The sequence below is a fragment of the Pholcus phalangioides genome, unplaced genomic scaffold (assembly GCF_987345545.1).
Source record: "Pholcus phalangioides strain wild (caught in Gottingen) unplaced genomic scaffold, Ppha-v1.0 ptg000004l_1, whole genome shotgun sequence".
Classification (NCBI taxonomy): Eukaryota; Metazoa; Arthropoda; class Arachnida; order Araneae; family Pholcidae; genus Pholcus; species Pholcus phalangioides.
In genome coordinates this window covers 29,528,477-29,552,135 of record NW_028301597.1, presented here as the reverse complement: position 1 = coordinate 29,552,135, position 23,659 = coordinate 29,528,477, and the positions used below count along the sequence as shown (strand labels likewise).

Here is a 23,659-nt window from a genome sequence, read left to right as displayed (position 1 = left end):
GCGGGCCACTTAAGTGGTCTGAAAATATGTCGCGGGTCACTTAAGTTTGAGTACAGTGAATATGTCGCGGGCCAATTAAGTGATCTGGAAATATTCCGTGATTCATTTAACTGATCTGCAAGTGTTCCTCGGGTCACTTAAACGGTCTGTGAATGTGCCGCTGGTCACTCAAGTGGTCTGCAAATGTGCCGTGAGTCACTTAAAGGGCTATGTGGCGAGTTCTTTTTTTAGAAAATTAAATTTGAGTTCACTGGCCCACATCAGATGACTCATAGGGCCACATTTGGCCCCCCGGGTCATGGGCTAAGCATGTATGCTTTATACTGAAAAATCCTTTGAGCTGGATATCTACAATGTTTTTCCTTAACAATCTTGAGAATAAATCTTAGATAGCTTAATATTAGATTGCTTACCATGTTCTTATAGCTTACTTTGTATAACAAAGCCCATTCATTCTATAATTTATAATAAATTGAACACGGAATTTAATCGAAATTCAAAATGCGTGAAAAGTATAATCATTAATTAATGATTAAATTGTTATCCATTAAAAGCAATTTCCTTTTATTCAGAAACACAAATTTTATTGCGTATTTATTTTCATTTGGGAAATTATTACCACAAAAAAGTGAATATAATAAAATTTAATATTCCAAAGAAATAAAACATAAAATAATGGGAATATTTTTGTAGTTCCAATCAAAGGGAATCAATCATTTAAATAGAATACATGCAATATGTTGCCAATACAAAGATTATAAAAGCAATTAACTATTTAATTTTCGTTCTAATTCTTAGTTAAAAAATCGAATAAACTTGTTTCTTTAGTAAGATAAATTTTTTTGTGCTTAAAAATCATCTGAAATTATTTGAAAAATAATATTTATTTTTACACGCAATTTTTTTGGCGATAAGTAGTGTAACACGCATTTATTTTGATTCAAAAATTAACACCATAAAAGCAAATTATAAATAATAAAATTTATAATTTGAAAGAAGTAAAACTTGATAAAAGAATCGCAATATTTTAGATAAAGAATCACATATGTGATTCATAAGAAGATTATTAGACAATTTATCAATGAAATCTTGTACAGATTCATAAAATACAAATACAAATACAACGCCACAACAGGCAAAATGCCCAACGAGAGAGGATAATAAAAATAAAAAATCTAACAAATTTATTTTTCAAAAATAAAAGAAAATTTTTAAATCAAATAATTAATTTATCAAACTTATTTCAAAAATTATTTCAGAGTATTTTTTTCCCCTCAAAAATCAAAAAAAGTACAAAATATATCCAGATTCTAGAAATAGAACTGATAAATTTGTTGATTTTTTCATCCAAAATGGTTGACTTTTTTTATAGATTTGCTCTGAGATCATGTTTCCGAAAAAAGTTTTATGTTTCTTGAGCTTTATTCCCTATTTAGGAAGAATTCAGAGTAGTGGATGCTTAAATTTGGGAGAAATTTTTCTGAAGTACTTCTTTTACACATAGTTTAATACAAAAAATTATCAATTCACACCGATTTCTTTGTTTCTTTTAAAAGACAAGCGGTATTACAAATTTACCGAATTTACTATAAAAGCAAAGCGAATGCATTAAAATTTGAAAGAAATAAACATAAGAAATTATTTTAGAACATTTTAGTAGTTCCAATCTTAGTGAATCGATCATGTTAATAAAATACGTAAAGTATGTGATAAATATAAGCATTATTAAAGCATTCAAATAATTAATTTTTATACCAATTCGTGATAATCAAAAATCTGCCAAATTTCTAGGAAAAAAAAGAGAAAAATTTGTTCCTCAAACACATTTAAAAAATGATATTCTAGAGATAACTTTAAAAAGAAAAAAAAATAATTAATGCATTTTTTGTACAATTCCAATCAAAGGCATTTAATGAAATGAATAGAATACATATGCGATTAATCAGAAAAATTAGTAAAGGAATTGATTAATTAATTCTCACATAACAAATCATCATAATTAAATTCCACTGGGTTTATTTCCAGGTAAGTAAAAGTGAAAATTTATTTTTCTCCAAAAATTGATTAAGTACAGTATATTTCGAAAATAATTAAAATTGCTTCATGTGTTAACCCCCCCCCCCGTATCAAAAATCGGGAAAATTCTATTGAAATCTAGAATTTTAAGATTAGAACTTTTAGATTCTAGAAATAGGCTCAATAAGTTTTTCATTTTTTCGTTCTAAGTGACCGATCTATTGCTCGTTCTTAATTAAACTTTATTATTGCAAAATTTTTACTATGATACATGTCCACGAGTTGAGTTCTATTTTTGATTCACGGAAACATGAGTGTAGAGCGAATGCTGAAATTTGACAAAGTATTTTCAAGTATTTCTTTTGTATATGTGTTACAGTGAATGCGATATGTAATAGTGTTATGCTTATTTGCGAATCGTATTGGTAAGTTTGATAAATTTACAACTTTTAAAGGTGAATGTGCATAACACCCAATCCCGTTGGTAAATTTCACAAATACTGAAAACGTTAACACTTTTATCAGCGATTATGCATAACCAAGTGTCAGTAGTAAATTTAATAAATAATTGAAATTTTTTTTGTCTACTTTATATCATCATATATCTGTGATTATACAAAATACCCTAGTGTAATCGGTGAATTTGATAAACATGAAAAAAATTCCAAAGGAGGAAAAAACCATAAAACGCAGTAAAATTTATAATTTGAAAGAGAAAACAAAAACATTTGAGTAAATTTATAGAGTTGAATAGAAAGTTGTTTTGTACAGAAAGTGAATTATTTATATAAAATAGAATACATGTGATTGATAGAAAATTAGTGAAAAAATTGATTAATTGCTTCTCCTAGCAAATCATGATAAGCAAAAACTAGTAAGTGTATTTCCAAGAAGTAAGAAAAGAAAATTTATCTTCCCGAAACATTGATTAAAGCAGAGAAATAAAATAATAAAAATTATTTCAGATGTATTTAAAATAAATTCAAAAGTCAAGAAAACTCTGTTAAATTTTTGAACTTCAAGATCCGAATTAGGGTTCTAGAAATAGCCTGAATAAATTTTTTATTGATTTTCTCGTTGAAAGTGACCGATTTATTTATAAACTTTCTCTTATATAATATGTTTCCGAGTGGAGTTTTATTTGTTCTTGAGTTTTATTTCTGAAAACTTGAAAGCAGTGGAGTCTTAATTAAGTTTTATAGGTACGTGCCTGTGAGTTAGTCTGTGAATTTTGGTGAATTTCAGTGACAAGCCAACGCCTACGCGTAACTTAACAATGACGTCGAAAGCGCGCAAGAATTAAATTTAGAATTTCACACTGGAACATTGATCGAAACCCACGCGTTATTCCTGTATCACAATGATCGATTCCGAAACTGTTTTAATCTCAACGTTGATAGTAATTAAAACATAGATTAAAATGTCTCAAGAGCTTAAGAATACAAAAGATTCTTAGACTTCGAAATTCCCAGAAGAACAATACAAGCTTGAAAATAAACTAATTTACCATTGTTAAAATTAATTTTTTTATGTGTGTGTGTGTGTGTGAAATTTTTTTCAAATTCCCATTGTTTAATCACTTTTTTATACAATGAAATTATAATATTTAAGGAAAAAGTATTCAAGGTTAAGATATAATTCCAAAAATTAAACAAAGAACTTCCTGAAACAGAAGCAAAATCCTTCGCCTGTTTCCATGTTCAATGACAATAGAAAATATAATATCACGATTCAAAACTTTTCCCATGAATGTCATATTCAAAGAAATTGCTTCTGAATGGAAATGCAATGATAAAATAGAATTTTAAATTGAAAATGAAAAATATTACATTTTTTCTTCATTTTTTGGAACGGTTTTCCTTTTGTCGGAAATATCTTCACGATTGAAAATATTCAGTCCGACATGAAGACGTAAATAATAAGGATGTGGTGAGATAAAATATGTAAATAGATATTTAGAACTGTTTGTCTGTGGCTCACGATTTCACTCATAAGACTATAAGACCACAAAAAAGAATGTAAAAGTTTCTTTGTTATGACTTTTGTTTCGTATCGTAGTAAATAAAAACCGTGCACATTTTGTTATTTTATAAAAAATCATTGGAATCATATCGAATTGAAATTTAGCAGTTGAGTAAAAATCGGTTTTTTTAACAAAAATGATGAAAAGTTGTAATAGCGTAAAAGGATATTTTAACTTAACTAGTTCGAATTTACATGCACGGTACTTATCTCATAGATTGAAATACATTGTTGTGAACAGTGCATAATTATTTTCTTTGTTATATACATTTTCTTCAGTGTGTATAATGAGTAGCTCGTTTATAAATCGGTTCTCCAAGTAGAGAACCAATTTTTTTTTTTTTTAGAAAAAGGCATTCGAGTGAACTGTCTGAGATGGTTTGGAACCTATGAAACCACCGAATACTAGTCTTCGAACGTTTTCTATCATTTGGTTCTCTGTATATTCTTCCGTTATTAAGTTGCATTGGTTGATATTGAGGAATTGTATCGAATTATTTTGAAAACTATATAAACGAAAGCATTTTTGAAATAAATAGTCATAACTCTTGAAAATATGTAATGTGTATGATCTGATAGATTTTTTTCAGAAAGGATTGAAAGAAAATCTCCGTAAATTACAAGGAAAGAAATAAACCGATCAAGAGATAATAAAAGTAAATTAATCGAAAAGAAATCCAAAATAAATTGATAACAAAGCATAATTACTCATTTAAAAAAAAATAACACAAAAACAAAATGAATAAAATAAATTATTGGAGAAACTAAAAAAAATTAAACAGTTATATATATAAATATAAATAAGACGCCACAACAGGCAAGATGCCCAACGAGGTGGTTGAGAAAAAGTTGCCCATAAAAAGTTGAGAAATAGTTGCCATTATGAATGTCACATACATTAGAACCTTTCGATAACGGACACCCATGGGACTAAAAATTTTGTCCGCTAACGGAGTGCGTTCGGTAATGGGGAGATACAATGTACAGAAAAACCTCGCGTTTATACGATTTTCACATTTATACGACGTTTGTCTTTGGTCACAATTAGTTCCAATAAATGTTAATGGTTAAAATGTATGTTACTGTGTATATATAAAAAGTGACATCGTGAATATCGATGCGGTAGTTATGCATAATCACCAATTTGCTCAAAAAGGAAAGCTTGATTTGAAATTTCATTACATTTATCACTTTCACCGGCGATTATGCGTAATTCCCAAATAAAAATGGAAAGTGCTATAAATATGGAAAAATTTGTAACCGTTCATCCCTTCATTAAACCCATTAATTATTTTTACGTGCACTACACGTATTTTGCATTACTGAATTAAATTTAAAAAAGTGTGAAGAAGATAAAAAACATTCATAACATTACCAATTTTGTAATGTTCGTTTTCTTCACACGTATCAACATGTGCAAACAAACCCAACATCACCATTCGGAATAAACTTCCTGGACCATAGTTTTGTTCCGTTAACCAAGTTATTAATTGCCGGATTATCACATTTAGCAATACGAACTTGGGATTATACATAATCACCGCTGAATATGATAAATTCTTGATTAATGGACAATAAATTGATAAAAGAAATCAAGGTAAACAACAGCTACATTTTTGCTCTTACTCAAAGCCTTAAGGCCCGTCCACACGAGGCAAGCGCTCCTCGTGTGAAGTGAATTATTCAAAAATAATAGAAAAAATTTAAAAAAATAATAGAGAAAAATCTTCGAAAATAATTTAAAAAAGTTCTCATAAAGAATAGAAAAAAAAATCAAATATACTGAATTAATCAAAAAATAAAAATTAATTAATCAGAATGAATATCGATGAAAAATCAGTAAATAGGAAATGAAAATGTGAATTGAGATTTTTCTATGAAAAAAGAAACCTATTGCATTGCATTAATTAACTAGTTAATTTATTTAAATATTCTCATTTCAAAATAAAATAACGAAATATACATTTTGCGCAAATTCTAATTAATATTGCTTCAAACATTTTCATTAGTTCTCATTTTATTCTTCAATTCTAAAATTAAAGAATAATCCTAATGAACGACCTCAATTTCCTCACACGTAACAAAAGAATAAACTTTGATTTGATTCTTGAACACGATTAACCACAACGAACATAAAATTGGAAATATCTCTCTAAAAAGGATTCTAAAAATAGACCTCAGATACCAAGCCCAGAAAAAAAAAAGACAGTATTTTTTCATTCTTGTTTCCTGATTTTGTAGGCTTCCATGATTTAATATACGCTTCCAAACAATCTTTCATAAAGGCAAAGAAAAACTATTCTGAAAATGAAAAATTCTATTAACTTCAGCCTGGTTATTATGCAAATTTTTCTTAGTAGACGTCGCGCATAACATTTTAGAGTTTATGGGGGAAAAATCTAAAATTAACTGTCGGCAGCTCGCAAGAAGCTGAATGTTAGGCAATGTTTTCCCGGATATGAAAAAAAGCTTTATGCCTAACATTGGGGACGTGTCTGAATTTTTAGAATAAAAAGAGTTTGAGAGAATGATTTACTTAAAAAACAGCTCTCTAAGCCTTCTTTAAGTTGAATGTAAGGATAATGTAAGCTTTTTTTCGTGTTGCATCAAATAAACATAATAAAAAGCTTTGTATTAAAGGTTTTTCAGAGAATAAGTTTTTTGTATGAAACGCAATTGCTCACTAATCACCAAAATCATATCTAAACACATATCTAGCCATGTGTTGTTTCTTCAAGATTAATGCGAACAGATGACAGACTTTTGGTTGATTTTTAACGTAGATTAAGAATGAATCATGGATGGCATTCTTTTTTGGAATTGCTCCTGCAAAAGCGAGGTCGTAGAATTAGTTTAATTTATAAGTTAGAAGTTATATGAATTATTAGAATTAAATAATAATTGCAATTTTAAATAATATAATTATTATCGATGGAAACTTGAACTAATTTTTAATTCATATAATTTCAAATAATAAATATGATTTAGAATTATATGAATTGAAAAAAAATTAGTTCAAGTTTTCGTCGATAGTGGGTGCTGAACGAAATAAATAAACTCAAATTCAAATAAACTGATTTCTTCAATTTTTATGAATTTTTAAACTATTTACAAATTTATGGGACACCCTTTTACATCAATGATGGAAACTAATAAACGGTTATCTATACCGCTATGAGAACTATGAAAAATTTCTATATTGCATCTTATACAAGTTTTCTTAGAGATTATTAACAATAATGATGAAATACAGGAGATGATATCAGTTTATGTGTAAGGACTAATACGATTTTTTGGGAGGGACTGGAAACACACACAGCAAGAGTAGGTATCAATGAGGAAAATGAAAAAATTCACCCCTCCGGTGCAAAATTGAAGATGAAGAATGTGTCATGGGATTTACGAAATACCAGACTCTACATGATTGATTTCCTAGACTTTAGTGTGAGATATTGATTGACACTTGGGTACTTTTTTTCTCGCTTCGGAGTTTCTTGGTTGATGGAGATTGAAGAGAGTCCAGTATATTGCAATGGGTATAGTACAGTCAGGAATACGCGCATATATTGTCCACAGGGTCAATGCCTCGAATCAGAGGGCATCGCTGATTAAATTATACGAGATCTGAGAAGACGCTGCAAAACAGATGAAGGGAGTTTTCTAATGGAGGTAGGAAATGGGTAATTCATTACTTTAATCCGAAAATATGACACCTCCACTAACGGACGCTTTTTTGAATCACATCGACGGGACTCAATGTATTTTGCTATCCATTAATGGACACTCCTCGTTAGAGGACACGATTTTCGGTCCCATGGGTGTCTGTTATCGAGAGGTTCTACATAGAATACGACTTTGAAAGAGAGTCTGAAAAAATACCGTTTCGAAAAGAAAAAAAACTTAATACTAATAGAGCAACCGCATTGTTGTGTTCCCGTTTGGTGATCGGTAGCTCCGTCGATAAGATACTTGCCTGAAGTACCAAAGGATGTTTAGAGGTGTCGCGAGTTCGATGCCCATTCTTGACAGCAACTTTCCTGACACAGCGGTACAACAGAAACAGCGGCATGACCACAGGAAAGGATTTCTACCGCAGAGAGTCCCACGCCGAATGGTTAGCGCAGCAGCCTCTCGGTGAGTACAAAAAAAACGATGCCGTTCGGAATTGGCAATAAATTGTTGGTTCTGGTTTAATTAGCCCTCGTGTGCAGAAAATGACCGTTTTTGAATGATGAATGCTCAAAAAATGTGTGTGCGCGACAAAAATGATCGAATGTTCCCGTTTGAATGAAAAATACCGAAGAAATGAACAAGGTGGGTGTTCCCCCTTTCTTTAGAAACGACCTAACTTTACATTGTAATTTCTAGCAAAAATATTCCCTTTTGAATAAACCCTGTTGTATCCGGTAGAGCTCATCCCAAAGATTCAGAAACCGTTGGAATAGTGCATTGGGAAAAAAATGGAAATATTCCCTTGAAAATAAGCTCTTGAAATACACGCAGCAGTTATAGACGCAACTGTATTGGGTCTGGTGGTAGAGACACTGATATTTCGTGGATAGTACACGCTATTCTGGAAGAAAAGCTCCTTTGGTTTTAAGAACAATCAATCCTTCACGATGCCTTTCACCTCAGCGTCAGAGGTAACTGCGTCTTGTCCTATCAGATGCTCTTAGAGGGAGCCAATGAATGGAAACCGCAATACGTCTAGTCCAGTCTGTCGGGTGGTTGTTCCAGCACTTTCCAAGGAAATTTGATGAGAACGACACGTGACCAAACATTATCGTGCAATAACTCAATACCTGTTCTCAACAGTAAGCGTTAGAACAGGCACTTACCGCTTGTGGTGCTACATCCATGACGCGATTGGCGATGTCAGTCGTGTAAGATAAAATGCATGTCTGTCTCGAATTGAAACTATACGCAACTGTCACATACGCCCCAACACGTCCTTATGGTACTACGCAGATACTGTAACGTCTGACGGTTGTTGGTGGTTTCATAACGTAACATAAATAAACTTGATCCGCGTCGTACCCTGGCCATCAAGATGGTCAACGGACGTTAACGCTTTTAGTCCTGCTTTGAATGTCTTCGGATTCTGTTGGAGTTCCTGCTTCTGTTTCTATGGACCCTGTTGGAGCTTTTCATTTCTCGCGATCCTTTGGGGGTTCCTGCTTTGATGTCTTTGGATCCTGCTGGAGTTCCCGTTTCTTGCCCTGCTTCGAATTTCTTTGAAAAATCTATTGGAATTCTTGATTTAATTTCTTTGGAACCCGTTGAAGTTCTTACTTTAATCTCTTTGGACCATATTGGAGCTCTTGCTTTAATTTTTTTGAATCATGTAGGAGTTATTGCTCAATTTCTTAGGATCCTATTGGAGTTCTTACTTTCTCTAAATTTTGTCTGGGTCCCTGCTTTAAGGTGTTCGGATACTGTTGGAGTTCCCGTTTTTTGTCTTGCTTCCAATTTCTGTTGATTCTTCTGGAGTTCTTATTTTAATTTCTTTGGATCCTATTGAAGTTCTTACTTTAATTTCTTTGGATCATTGTTGGGGATTTAAGCAGAGATATCGTTTGAAAACATGAGCTACTCATCGTTTCAACAATAACGAAATAACTATTTAATGTAAAGCAGAGATATTAACATGACTTACACAGAAACATAACACGACCATCACACTACAGCAACCAACAAGCAACTAGCCAAAGCGTATTAAAGACGCTTTGCAACTAACTCAGGTGGGAAAACATCGTGACCTACTTTCACTGCTGTAGTAGCGCCACCACAAATGAATTACAGAGGAGCAATGAGGGTGAAGGAAACCTTACAAGTAAACTTAGGATCATGTATGGAGTTGTTGCTTCAATTTCTTTGGATCCTGTTGAAGTTTTTGCTTTAATGTCTCTGAATCAATGGAGATCTTGCTTCAATTTCTTTGGGTTCAGTTGGAGTTTCAGCTGTAATTTCTTTGAATTTGGTTGGAGTTTCTGATTCAGGTTCTTTGGATCCTGTTGGAGTTCCCATTTTTAGTCCTGCTTTGAATTTCTTCGGATCCTCTTGGTACCACATTAAATACTGGTGTGATAGGTTGACTGGACAGCCAGCCAATTTGTACGGTTCTTATTTAACCGGATTTCTTTAACCGAACGTATAACGTCATGCTGATTCATATTCAATGTGCATGTAGCATTTTTTCACCAGTCCTAGTCATATTTTGATCGCACTATAAACACATAATTAGGAGTTTATTTGATATAAATCATTGATGATCTTTCCGACCATTAGATAACACACACGAGGAATTTTGATGGAACTATAATGGTTGGGAAACAAATAATATTAACTACTTTTAATTCCACGAGCACAGCTAGTAGCTTTCCCTAAAGTTCCCTTCTTGATAAATTACTTCCATTCTCGTTATCCATATTCTACATGCATTAAAATTATTTTGAAATGTCTGGAATTTCGTATTTCAATGATAAGTGGAACATTAGACAATGGCCTGATCTTCCCGGACGTGAAAACTCACAAAAAATTCGCGTCGATGGGGAAAATTTCTACGAAATAATAATATAAATAACGTTATCCGGAAGAGACTTCAATCTGCTGAAACAAATATAGCGGACGTTCCACAGGAAAAGTGAATTTTTTTTTCAATCTATCGGAAAGTTCCTGAGAAAGGAAAGACTGGGGGAAAAAATATATAAAATCGCCGGAAAAGAGATGCTTGGAGCTAAACCAGAGGAAAAAAGTACAGTATTTGGCTGATCTGACAAAAAAAAAAAAGAAGAGATACTCAATGGGGTGTGTGTCTTTTTTCTAGGAAACTCATAATATGCTTCTTTCATCGTTATTTCTCTTCAGGAACTTTCATTCTTCAGAAAAGATAGCTTCGAAAACGAGACTGATGACAAAACAGCCAGAAAAACAGATGATTCTCTTCTCAGAACCAACTGACGAATCGATATCGCGAAACTTTTTTAATGGACTGATACGAGCCTCTACTCGAAGTTTCGCTGGACTTTTTATTCTCTAATAGGAAATCCAGCGAGATCGACTTGAACACCAACCAGATTTCTGTTAAACATTTACGACTAAACCTCACCTCGGATTCATTAAAGCTGAAAATAAATGGCATTGGAATTATCCAATAACGATCATTTTATTCGGTACGATGGGCCTTTGCAAAAAGGTTTTTTTTATGACAATCAATAAGTACTTCCATTGAAAAAGGGTCATGTAATTTCTGGGAAAATAATTGATGCATGATACTCAAAAAAATGTTTTATAAGGTGTTACTTTTACCCCTTTTCCCTTCATAAATATTTTCACTGAACCACATTAGAAATAGCATTGTAGAAAAATCACTAGATTCCTGGTAAAATGTCGCATTTGTTTTTTCAAAAGGTAAGGATTTTATTAGATTTTCAGTAAATGTAAATGGCTTTCCCATAGGAAAAAACGTAAGTCGAGAAGTCAACCTTCAAAATTCTTTGACCTCGTTATTACCAAAATAAAATACCTTTATTTTGGTAATGATCATGACCGCTTTTCTCAAATTTTGATCGCTATTTGTAACTATATTTTTCAAAATTGGAAAATTTTCCTCCGTGACTTTCGTCCAATTTGTTGAGAGGAATCCTTTGGAGCAAAAACGAAAATTTTGAGTCAATCCGTTCATTTTTAAAAATAAATTCTACCTAGCTGCCATTTTGCCTGCTGTTGAAAATTTCGTTGCTCAACCGGAATTTAAGTATACTATCAATGAATGTTTTGGAAAAAAATAAATCATCCATTTTTTTCTCTTTTAAAACCAGGTTTTTCGTATTACATTTCAGGCGTAAGCAAATATACGGGGTGCTTCAAAAGATGAGTAAGTTTCTGAAATGTGATAGAATGCACAGAAATTATCTATTTTTTGTCTTAAAAATACTTAGTGGAAAATGGGGGTGCAAAGTTGCTAGAGTACCATTGAGCGTAAAGCCAAGGAGGTGAACCTTATTTAATTTTGGACCATGCATTTTGCGGCCGCAGCTTTAGCGGGTGATGCATGGCTGAGGTAGAACAACTTCACTTATAGTGAACATGAACAGGAATTTTCAAAAATGGCTGTTACTGAACTGAATTCGTGTACACTGAATGGGACCGTACATGGACGGTCAGAATTAACTCAGGCCAAGTTCAGTGCGCACGAGCTCCAAGGAAAGATTGAGACATTTGTTGTCTCTGTAGTCTAGTGGTCTAGGGCATTCACCCGGAAAGTGAGAGGACGTGGGTTCGATTTCCCGTAGGCGCAGTTGAATTTTCTCACTTTCCGAAATATATCTTCGCATAAACCAGCTGTTGAAAACCTTATGTTAATCGTATACCCTGCATTTTATAGGATTCAAGATTCGCATATTTTCAGTGCTTTTCTTTTGCGCAGCGCCTTCTATCGAAAAATATACAAATATACAATATACAAAAAAATACAAACAACGCATATACAAATACCACGCCACAACAGGCAAATTGCCCAACGAGGTGGCTGACTTAAGAACATCATGGATCCCCGAGCCATTTTTTGGAGGCCCTACCTACTACTGCTACACCCCCCCCCCCCCCCGCGGAACCCCCAACGAATCGGTACATGCGGGAATGTGCGTGTACGTGTAGTGAAACCTGACGTGAAGTTTTTTTGTTTCTCTGTAATGCTTGTTATGCGTAGTGCTGCCATCTGCCACCAGTTTTTCTAACTATGAGTGAAGTGTTATGATTGAATGATTTATCGTTGTAGGACCGTTGCTCTCTGTGGCGAGACTTTTTAACGGGGAGATCGGCTCGCATTTGCGCCTTGAAGTTGGGAACCACAGAAAACCAACTTCAGCCGACCACCACTGTGGGGTTCGAACCCGGATCCTCGCATCGCGAGTCCGTCACTATAACCACTCGACCACCACAGCGGCAAAATATTTGAGCTGAATTATTTTCTGTACAAAAAAAAACCCCTACCAGATAATACAATTTTTTTTTTTTGCAAACTGCATTGAAATAGACCAATTACTTCAATTTTTATGAATTTCTAAACTATTTACAAATTTATGGAACACCCTGTACAAAGATGTGAATCGAAGATTATGAAATTAGCCACTTTAGATCAATGTTCTAATTTTCGTTAGTAGCGATGTCTTCGAATTTTTCTTTTAAAAGTTTTCATTAGAAATGCTGATGAAATCTGAAAGATCGATATTTTTATTTCACAATACTTTAATGAATTTTGTCAATGTCGCGACATTTTTTTCCTCCCCATGTGCATTAATTAACTAAAATGCACATAATCAGTGGAAATGCTGAGATTTGTTCAAAAAGTATTGAAAATTAGAATTCTTTCTCTTGAGTTCAGAAAAAATAGGAAAATGAGATTCATATGGGATAGCAGGTAGAGGTACATTTTGTACGTTGCCAATCCGGTATATCGACATTAGAGTTTCCAAATTACCGACATTTTGAAACCTTCGAGAATCGGGAAATCGTATTTCCCAAGAATTCTCGGCAATTCCCGAAATCCCTAATTTACAGTTGAACCCCGTTTACACGACTCCCGTCATTTGTACGTTATTTTTGGACTCGATTGCTCTTCATACTTTTTAAAGTTAAAATATTTCATTTATGTGCCACAACAGGCGTCAATTACACGACGTTTTCACGACATAAATCCCATATTTATAATTAATTGATTATTACTATTATGTTTATATATTATACTATAAATATAATAATAATAATTATTATTATCTGCATACGAAATTCAAAATGAACCTTTTGGTAAATAATATTTTCAATGATCGTTCTACCACAGCAGCGGTTCTCAACTTTTTCCGACTCTCACGGAACAATTTTCAGTGTAAAATTTCTATGGCGGAGCCTTTCAGGTCCTTTTTTTTTAAATTTCTTTATGAAATTTATTTTATTTGCCTCTAACGGCTGCGGAGCCCCTGGGAAGTGCACACGGAGGTTGAGAACCGTTCTATATACAAATACAAATACAACGCTACAACAGGCAAAATGCCCAACGAGGCGGCTGAGAAAAAGATGCCCATAACAAATATGGATGTCATATACACTCATGTCCGTAAATTAAGGATAATACCAGCTCCGGCAAATAAAGGTTCAGAAACAAAACAAACGTTACTTATTCATAAAGCCCATTTATTAAACAAAAGATAAAGAACAAAAACGATGGTGTATGTATGATACCATTCACAAAAACTACGATTTTTGCTCCCTGGAGCAATTGAAAGAAATATCTCCTTTACAAAAACTTTCTATTACATGGTTGGTATGAGGGTTAATACATTGTATGTCTCCCATGCGATGAAATACAGTACGTACAACGCCTAGGCATGCTGAGTATCAAATTATCGATCTGATCTTGGGGAAGATCACTCCACTCAGCAAGCAATGCTCTCCGAAGTTCCGGTACACATGTAGGAGGTGGTTGACGGGCTGCAACTCGTCGGCCAAGCATGTCCCACACATGCTCTATCGGATTCAAGTCAGGTGAGAATGCTGGCCATTCCATACGGGTTATATCCTCAGATTCAAGGCATTCGTTTACGATGTTTGCTCGGTGAGGTCACCCATAAACACAAATTCTGCGCCCATGGCACCCCTAAACAAACGTACATGTTGTTCCACAATGATGTCCCGATAAATTTGGGCTTTCATGGTTCCGGTTTGAACACGCAGATCTGTTCTGGAACCCAGTATAATTCCACCCCCAAACGAGCAATGCTGCACTACCGTAACGGTGTCGTTCAATGATGTTGTCTTGGTGGTAACGGGTACTTGGCGTTCTCCATGTGAAAGTCCGACGTGAATCAGATTGCAAGCTAAACCTGGACTCGTCGGAAAACATCACAAAGCCCACTGTGACGATGTCCACATTGCATGTTCTCTACTCCAGGCTAATCGCTGCCGACTGTGAGTTGCCGTGAGCGGAACACATCTGACAGGCCTGCGTGGCTGCAGATAGCTGACGAGACAGGTCGGATCCTCTGCTCCGTCTGCTTCTTTTGGCATTTACTGTCGAATACCGGTCTTCATTCGGCGTTGTAACTCGGGGGCGACCTGTACTGTAACGTCTACTGACATTTCCGTTATCTTGGAATCGTTGCTAAAGACTAGAGATGACATTAAACAGTTATTTTCCGGATATTATGCTGAGGTGAGCTCGGAAAGAAAAGTCATCACGTCTCCGCCGGGACTCGAACCCAGGCCCTCTTGCATACCGGGCAAGCATGCTACCATCTACACCACTGGAGACACATGAATCTGCCTTCCTAATTTCACGCACTGTGTCGTGAGGCGCTGAAGTAGAGGCATTAGTAGCCTCTCTTAACTTCAGGAAATGGCCCCCGGGTGGGACGGCCATTTCCACCAAAAAAGCCATCTATATCTCTCTAAACCGTCCCACCCGGGGGCCATTTCCTGAAGTTAAGAGAGGCTACTAATGCCTCTACTTCAGCGCCTCACGACACAGTGCGTGAAATTAGGAAGGCAGATTCATGTGTCTCCAGTGGTGTAGATGGTAGCATGCTTGCCCGGTATGCAAGAGGGCCTGGGTTCGAGTCCCGGCGGAGACGTGATGACTTTTCTTTCCGAGCTCACCTCAGCATAATATCCGGAAAATAACTGTTTCCTTGATATCTCTGGCTGAGAAAAAAGCCATCTATATCTCACTAGAGATGACACTTTGGGCAATTCCAAGTTCCTTCCATCTGCGTACGCCCACATTCCAGGCGGCCGATAATTCTACCACGTAAAAACTCATCCACATGCGTCCTCTGTGTCATAACTATTCGCTTATGGCACTGAGCACCTTACAGAACTCTTGTGAACAATTTTACTTCTTTGCCACCATTCCTTATATACCCCCCTCTTACACTCTCGTCATTGTGACGTACTATCGGCATCATCTGGTGGCTTCCTGAAATTTGCATATCATTCTTGCAGATGTGTGTGATAATTCTACAGGTGAAATTTTTACTTTAGATTTCGATTTCCGTGTGATTCTGAATTATCCTTAATTTATGGACATGAGTGTATTTCAAAAATACAGCAACCCAATTAAAAACTAAAATTATAAACAATATATACACATGATAAAATACTATACAATGCCCATTATGTATTTATGGTTGTCTTATTCTAAGTATGGATAGCTTCTCGATATACCCCATCTACTGAAGCATGGTTTTTTCACTTTTTTTTGCAGAAAAAAATATCTACAAAAAAATTGAAAAATTGAAAAGAAATTTCAATTAAGATAATTATGACACAAAAATCAAATTATCATGCATGGCACGTTCTAATAAATAAAGTCATTTAATGAACAATTAAATGTTTAAAAACCCCAATTTTTCTGTGGGTAATTAAAATAAAAAAAAAATCTAAACATCTCTAAATTGTGTTTAAAATTGTTTGCGAAATATTTGAAATATACAGAAAATGACTCATTTTGAAATTTAATGATTGTTCCTGTCCCTTCTTTCAATTTATATGCATATAAATATATGTAATATTAATCAGCGACTCCTATAGAAAATCATTCTTTTATTCAAATTCTTTTTAATCAAATAAGTTCATGAAAGGAATATAACTGAATTTTTTTGTGACTTCCAAAAAATTTGAAAACCATTTTTTTACATCATTATCGCTATGAAATTAATAAGTTTTTTTTATTATTAAATATTTCCGAAATTATTGTGCGCGTGTGAACGGTTTTTTCTTCTTCCTTTATCATTTATTGTAACAATCATTGCATTTCAGAGATAAAACACCAATGAAAAAGAATGCATTTTTTTGTGTCTTCGGGTGGAATTAAATTTAATGAAACAAATATATACAGTGAGTTAGTAACTGATAGAGCGATTTCTTTGTAACTTTTTACCAAACGGTCTTTCCACGAATTTCGTCCATTAAATACAAAAATACTAAGGGACTCAGAATTTAATGTTTGGGAATAAGACATTTATAAAATCAATATTCAAATTTTCTATCTTCAATTTTTTAAATCCCTAATAATTACTAACTACAGAGTCTCCCCATATACTTATAAATAATTTAAATTCATAAAAATTGCAGAAATCGGTATATTTGAATAGTTTGCGGAAAAAATTACTCTGACGAAAGGGATTCTTTTCTTTGAACAAAAAGAATAATTTCCAATTTTTGTCTATAGAAGGCGATGTACTAAGTTCCGGCAAGGGACCTGGACCTTTCTTCAATCTCTTTTGTGTCCGAAACGTCAGCACAGCTTTGGCCGGCGATTCGGAGCTGAAATAAATCAACTTCACCAATAGTGGTTTTCCCATCAATGTCAACATCACATTTAAAACATTGCGTTTGAGCCAGTAACAGGAAAATTTTGAAATGAGTTGTTAGTCGTACATCCTGCATTTTATAGAACTTTGATTTACATGGTTCCTGTGATTTGCTTCCGTGCAGCGTTCTCTACCGACAAAAATTTGAACTGATTTCTTTCCCCTATACCAAAAAAAAAAAAAAAATACCCTTTCGTAAAAATAACACCCTTTTGGTTAACTGCATTCAAATATACCAATTTCTTCAATTTTTATGTATTTTTTAAAAAGATTATGAATTCATGAGGCATCCTGTACTACGATTTATAGCTAAAATTAAAGTAGAGGGTAACAGAAAAAGTCCATGTTTCTAAGTAAATATTCGCTAAGCTATTTGAATTCAAAAATTGGAGAAAAGTTATGAAAGGAATTAAAGGAAAATTAACGGACACAACGTCCCTCACAGGGACACAACTTTCCAATTAGAAGTTAGAGGAAAGGAAGGACTGTATAAAAATTTAAATTTCTAATTTTCTTGGCACAATGACAGAGAACTTACTGTACTCACAATGATACAAATATCATTCAATGTGATTATGCTATAACTTGGTCATATTTTTTTATATTTTGCGCATTTTATGTTTTCAAATTTCTATTTTATGTGTTTCTACGGGGGTTTTTTTTTTTGTTTCTTTTTTCAAAAATGTATTAATAAATGTGGTACGTAATACCGATGTAATAAAGATGAATGATTAATAATGATTATCTAATAAAGGTTCATAAATAATAAACAAAATGAAAATAGAATACAGGGTGGGCAAAAAGCCCGCAGAAACATTAAAAATTCATAAAAACCGGGAAAAATAACCGAAGTAAAAAACGGTTTGCAGGGTTAGCATCGCTAGGTCACGGGAATTTTTTGACAGGAAAAAACCAAAACAAACAGCCAAAAACAGCCGATAGGTGGTGCTGACGTACAAAAGTCAAAGAAAAGATGCGCAAATAACGAACAGAAAGCCTCCAAATCGCTTATTATACAAATACAAATACAAATACAAATACAACGCCACAACAGGCAAAATGCCCAACGAGGTGGCTGATAAAAAGATGCCCATAAAAATATGGTTGTCATATGTTTCAAAAATACAGCAACCCAATTAAAAATGCAATTAACACAAATTACAAACAATATATACACATGATAAAATATTATACGATGCCCATAAAGATTACTTATGGTTGTCTTATTCTAAGAATGGATAGCTTCTCGATTTACCCCAACATGTTTATCGTATTTCTTTTTAAACGTGTCAATTGTGTTACAATTTACTACCTCCGGGGGTAAGCTATTCCATTTATTAACAACCCTATTGGAGAAAAATTCCCTGCGACACCATAACCTTGCATTGTCCCTCACCAATCGATACTGGTGTCCCCTTGTAAAAGCAGTCGATTGGCGGTGTACTAAAAGTTCATGGTCCATCCTATCCATCCCATTGAAAATTTTGAACACTTCGATCATATCTCCTCGACACCTGCGTTCATCCAATGTAAACATATTCAAAAAATGAAGTCTTTCTTCATAACTCAAGCCCTGTGTGCCAATAAGGACACGCGTAGCTCTTCTCTGCACCCCTTCAACCAAGTCTATGTCCCTCTGTAGGTATGGTCTCCAAAACCTTACAGCATACTCCAGTCCAGGACGAACTAAGCCTCGAAAAAGAGGAAGAATGACTTTAGGAGAACGCGAAGAGACCTTTTTGAAAATGAGACCAAGCATTCTATTCGATTTTTTGACAACCGCTGAACAATGTTCAGAAAACTTAAGTCGCTCGTCAATGAGAATTCCCAAATCGGTGACTCTAGTTGCATCCGGGATAGTGACACCATTCAACTCGTAAGAGAACCGTGGGTTGTTCGAACCAAAATGAGCGACCATGCACTTATCTACGCTAAACGTCATGCTCCATTCATTTGCCCATGCTGCAATCTTGTTTAAGTTGGTCTGGAGCAACTCCCTATCGCTTTCATTCCCGATTACCCCCATTAGCTTCACATCATCTGCGAATTTGCTAGTAATTCCATCGATACCCTGATCGAGTTTATCGATAAAAAGTGAAAAAAGTATGGGGCCAAGGACACTTCCCTGAGGAACTCCACTTGTGACGTCTGTCCAACCAGAGAATTCCCCGTTCACCATAACTCGTTGCGACCTATCTCTTAACCACGATTCTATCCAATTCAGCAAGTTGCCCCCTATTCCAATCTCGTGTAAACGCTTCAAGAGTTTGCCATGTTGGACCCGATCGAATGCCTTCTGGAAATCAAGGTAAACAACGTCGACATTTTTGCTCTTACCCAAAGCCTTAGTCACGTAATCATAGAAGCAAAGGAGGTTAGTTACACATGATTTCCCCTTCCTGAACCCATGCTGATTATCCGACAATACATTATTCTCGTCTATCCACTTCACAAACTGCCTTTTGATGATAATTTCCAAAATTTTCGAGAGGGAGCTCGTCAAACTCACTGGACGATAATTAGACACCACTTCTCTACTACCCTTCTTAAATATCGGAACAACGTTAGCCAGTTTCCAATCTCTCGGGACGATACCCTCAGCAACACTACTCCTGTATATCTGTGCGACTGGCCCCAACAATTCATTAGCACCTTCCCTGAGAACCCTGGGATAGATATCATCTGGTCCTGGTGCTTTGCTTGCACATACATTTCTTAGAAGATTTAGGACCTCCACGTCTTCCACTTGAATATCGTTGAGCGTTTTATTACCCCATGCAACACCCGTATATCGAATATCATTATCTCCATTAAAAACCGACGCGAAAAAGTCATTGAAAGCACTACACATGCCTACATTGCTCTCTACTTTTGAGCCTCCTATCGAGAGGGGGCCAACTGTCCCCTTACATCCATTATTGACGTATCGAAAAAATGATTTTGGGTCAGAGCCAATGTTATCTGCCAACCTAGATTCAACTTGCTTTTTACTATCCCTTATCGCTTTCTTCAACAGTCTTCTTTTATCAGTAAACAATGATAGGTCACCTCGTCCACTTTTATACTCTCTGAATGCTCTTTTCTTTTCAAGATAAAGGTTCCGCACGCTATCCGTGAACCATAGAGGGTGTGATGTACAAACACGCTTTTTTCGAACAAAGGGTATGACGTCGTGCAAAACAGAGGACAGCTTCGTACTAAATTCTTCCCATTGACTTACCACCCCTACTGATTCCAACCGGTCTTTGAAAACTTCCGCTAACCTTCTTCGCAAAACATCAAAGTTAGTTCTCCGAAAACAAGGAACCAATCTTTTGTTATCAACCTTACCCGAGGAAAAGTTACAGTGAAATCTGACGATACGATGATCACTGGAAGAAAACTCTTCCCCCACCGAAACATGTTCAACTAGATCCTCAGAACTAGTAAGAACTAAATCCAAAATAGCAGTACCCCTAGTGGCTTCTGATACATGCTGATACAAAAAATTTTCGAGCACCAACTTAAGAAAGTCTCTTTCATACTGATTTCCAGATGAAAGGAGCAGCAGTATGTGTTCCACGCAGCAGTATGTAAAGGATTATTGCAGCAGTATGTGTTCCACGTGACCACCAAATCAGAACATGGCTCCCACTTTGTCTCAAACAGGGATATAAGCGGTTAACGAAGCCACGTTGGAGAATAAGAGGAGGAGGAAAAAAATCTAAAAGAAAAAAATAAATAAATAAAAATAATAATAACAATAAAGAAAAAATAATAATAACAATAAAGAAAAAATAATAATAACAATAAAGAAAAATAAAACATGACAAACAAACAAGAATAATTACAAGATCATTATCAATAATAATAAGACCATTATCAATAATAATAAGATCATTATCAATAATAATAAGATCATTTATCAAATTTACCAACTTCGCTTGATTATTATGCATATTTACCGCTAAAAGTGATAAAGTTAGAGAAATTTTTCAAACTTACCAAAATGTTCGGTGATTATGAAGAATAGCCGGATTTATTACCTTTAACGTAACATATAGATGACAAAAACATAGGCGTATGCAGAATTTTCTCGAGGGGAAGGGTTTTAAATTTTTTTTAACGTTTTCTCCTGCAAAATAACACTATAATCTTGGGTTGAGAGGGTTTGTTAGAACCCCCTCCCCACCCTCGCGTTCATCAGTGGGCAAAATAATATATTTTCTTGTTTTCTTTCTCTTTTTTTTTGTTCATTAGGAAATTCCCCACGAAACCCTGTAATATTAGGACGAAAAGTTAGATTTTTATGGGCGAAAATCTGGAGTTCGGAAGCTAGTGAAACACCTCGTGTGAAATTTTTATAATAAAATATACTCTTTAGATTATTTCGCAATTTCCTCTGCACAGATTATAGCTATAGAAGTTTTAATCTACCAAAATAACATTCAAATGTGTGTGTATGTGTGTGGGCCGCATGATTAGTTTTAATGAAGCTTTACTAAAGCCAAAGCTTTATCGCTAATAGAGAACTTGCTTTTCGAAATTTTAATTAACGCAGTGAGAAAACTTTCGCGGGGATAATTAAATGTCATTCGGGGACGTCGATGGAGCGATACAAAAATAGCGCCAGTTTTACTATGATAAATTGGAATCCGCTAAAGATTACTTAGTTAACTAACAGTCTTTGTATATCTGCGTGTGCTTCCGTGTAGTTCAACACGATAATAAGTCTTTTCTGTGGAGACCTTGACAGCTCTTGAGAATTATATACAAATAGTGGCCACAATGAATCACTATTTCCTGGAAAATGCCAACCCCCTCTTATTACGGTTGCGTCGCACTGACCGAATTCACGAGATGCAGTAGAGAGTTCACCTTCGGATGATTTCACAATTTCAGGGAATTACTACTAGGAATCGCGAAACGCTTTACCCCATCATTTTATGAATTTGACCGCTCGAGATATGGAATTTGGAGAATCTAAATGAGAGACACAGATGATGATAATCTTGGGGTTGTTTCTAGAAAATTTAGGCTACATATTAGATTAGTTCGAGTGATTGATGCCTGTTCATGTTTGAACTTGTTCATCGAGTAAATGTTCTTGCCTGAATGTATCTCAACCCTTCATTTCCATTCATCGAAGACAGATAATAACTAGAATATCTGCGATTATACGGAGAACAAATTTTGTTTGTTATGTACACGAATTATGGGATAGAAACCAAATGTCAATTTTACTCTAGAACCGCGGAAGCGGCCATTTTAACCGCGAAACTACTTTGACATGCTTTTACACGCAAGTGAATGAATATATTCTAGATTTCTTAGTTCAGTGGTAAAATGAACAACTGTAGCGGTCATTTTGACTATATGATTGCAAAACATGCTGAAATGGATAATCTTTTTTACGCAAACCTTATACTGAGGGGGGGACAGATACTCTATTACGTCGTTTGCTTTTCCCGGCACCTATTTTGTACCATTCAAAGGTACGTTTTTGAGGAAGCTCGTTGTCGTGTGTTATCTACTAGTTCACTTAACGCTTCTACGGATGTTTGCGTCTCTACTGCATTGGCTGCGCTGGCACAATGTCGCACGATGAAATGAATCTTCATTTTTTTATGATTTTACCCATGGACGATTCTTATCACATTTTTTGTTTCTTCACAATTTAAATTCCCTACAGAGGTGGAATCCCACTAAAGATCCCAGTCAAGTGACCCTGCTGGATGATGTTGGGACCCACAAAATGAATTCATTCAGTGCACATCGAAAAGCTGTCTTGCGTATGTATTTTACCTCGGTATTTGGCAGCTATTCACGGTTTTTTCCATTTTATTCATGCAATCATTTCGCAAATTCGGCAAATACTAGTTATACTTCAAACCTTGACAGTGAACTGCGAAGTGAAAATGAAGCCACAAATTACAAGAGCTCAAAAAATATTATATTAAAAACCTCTTTTTAAAGTAACAAAATATGGGATCATAACAAGTCCTTTTGTGCAAAATTCCAAACAAAATGGTGCGTAAACAATAATTTATTGCAGAAATAAGTCAAAAAGACTGAATAGACACTTTTTTGAGAAGTTCCGGTAAAGAAAAATAATTTATGATCTTTCTACTGCGGTTAAAATAAATGACCGCTACCATTGTTCTAGTGTTAAAGACGAATTTTTCAACTGAAAATAGTCCGAATTATGTTACCATGTGCTGGTTGGTTGGTTTGATCCAGAACTAACTGTCACTGATTGAACTGAAAACTCCTTT

At 34.8% G+C, this 23,659-nt stretch overlaps 1 protein-coding gene across 1 annotated transcript in view; it reads left to right on the top strand.

The window, feature by feature from the left end:
• Positions 1-23,659, top strand: part of LOC149087058 (uncharacterized) — a 292,357-nt gene that overhangs the window by 95,200 nt on the left and 173,498 nt on the right. The window lies entirely within an intron of this gene.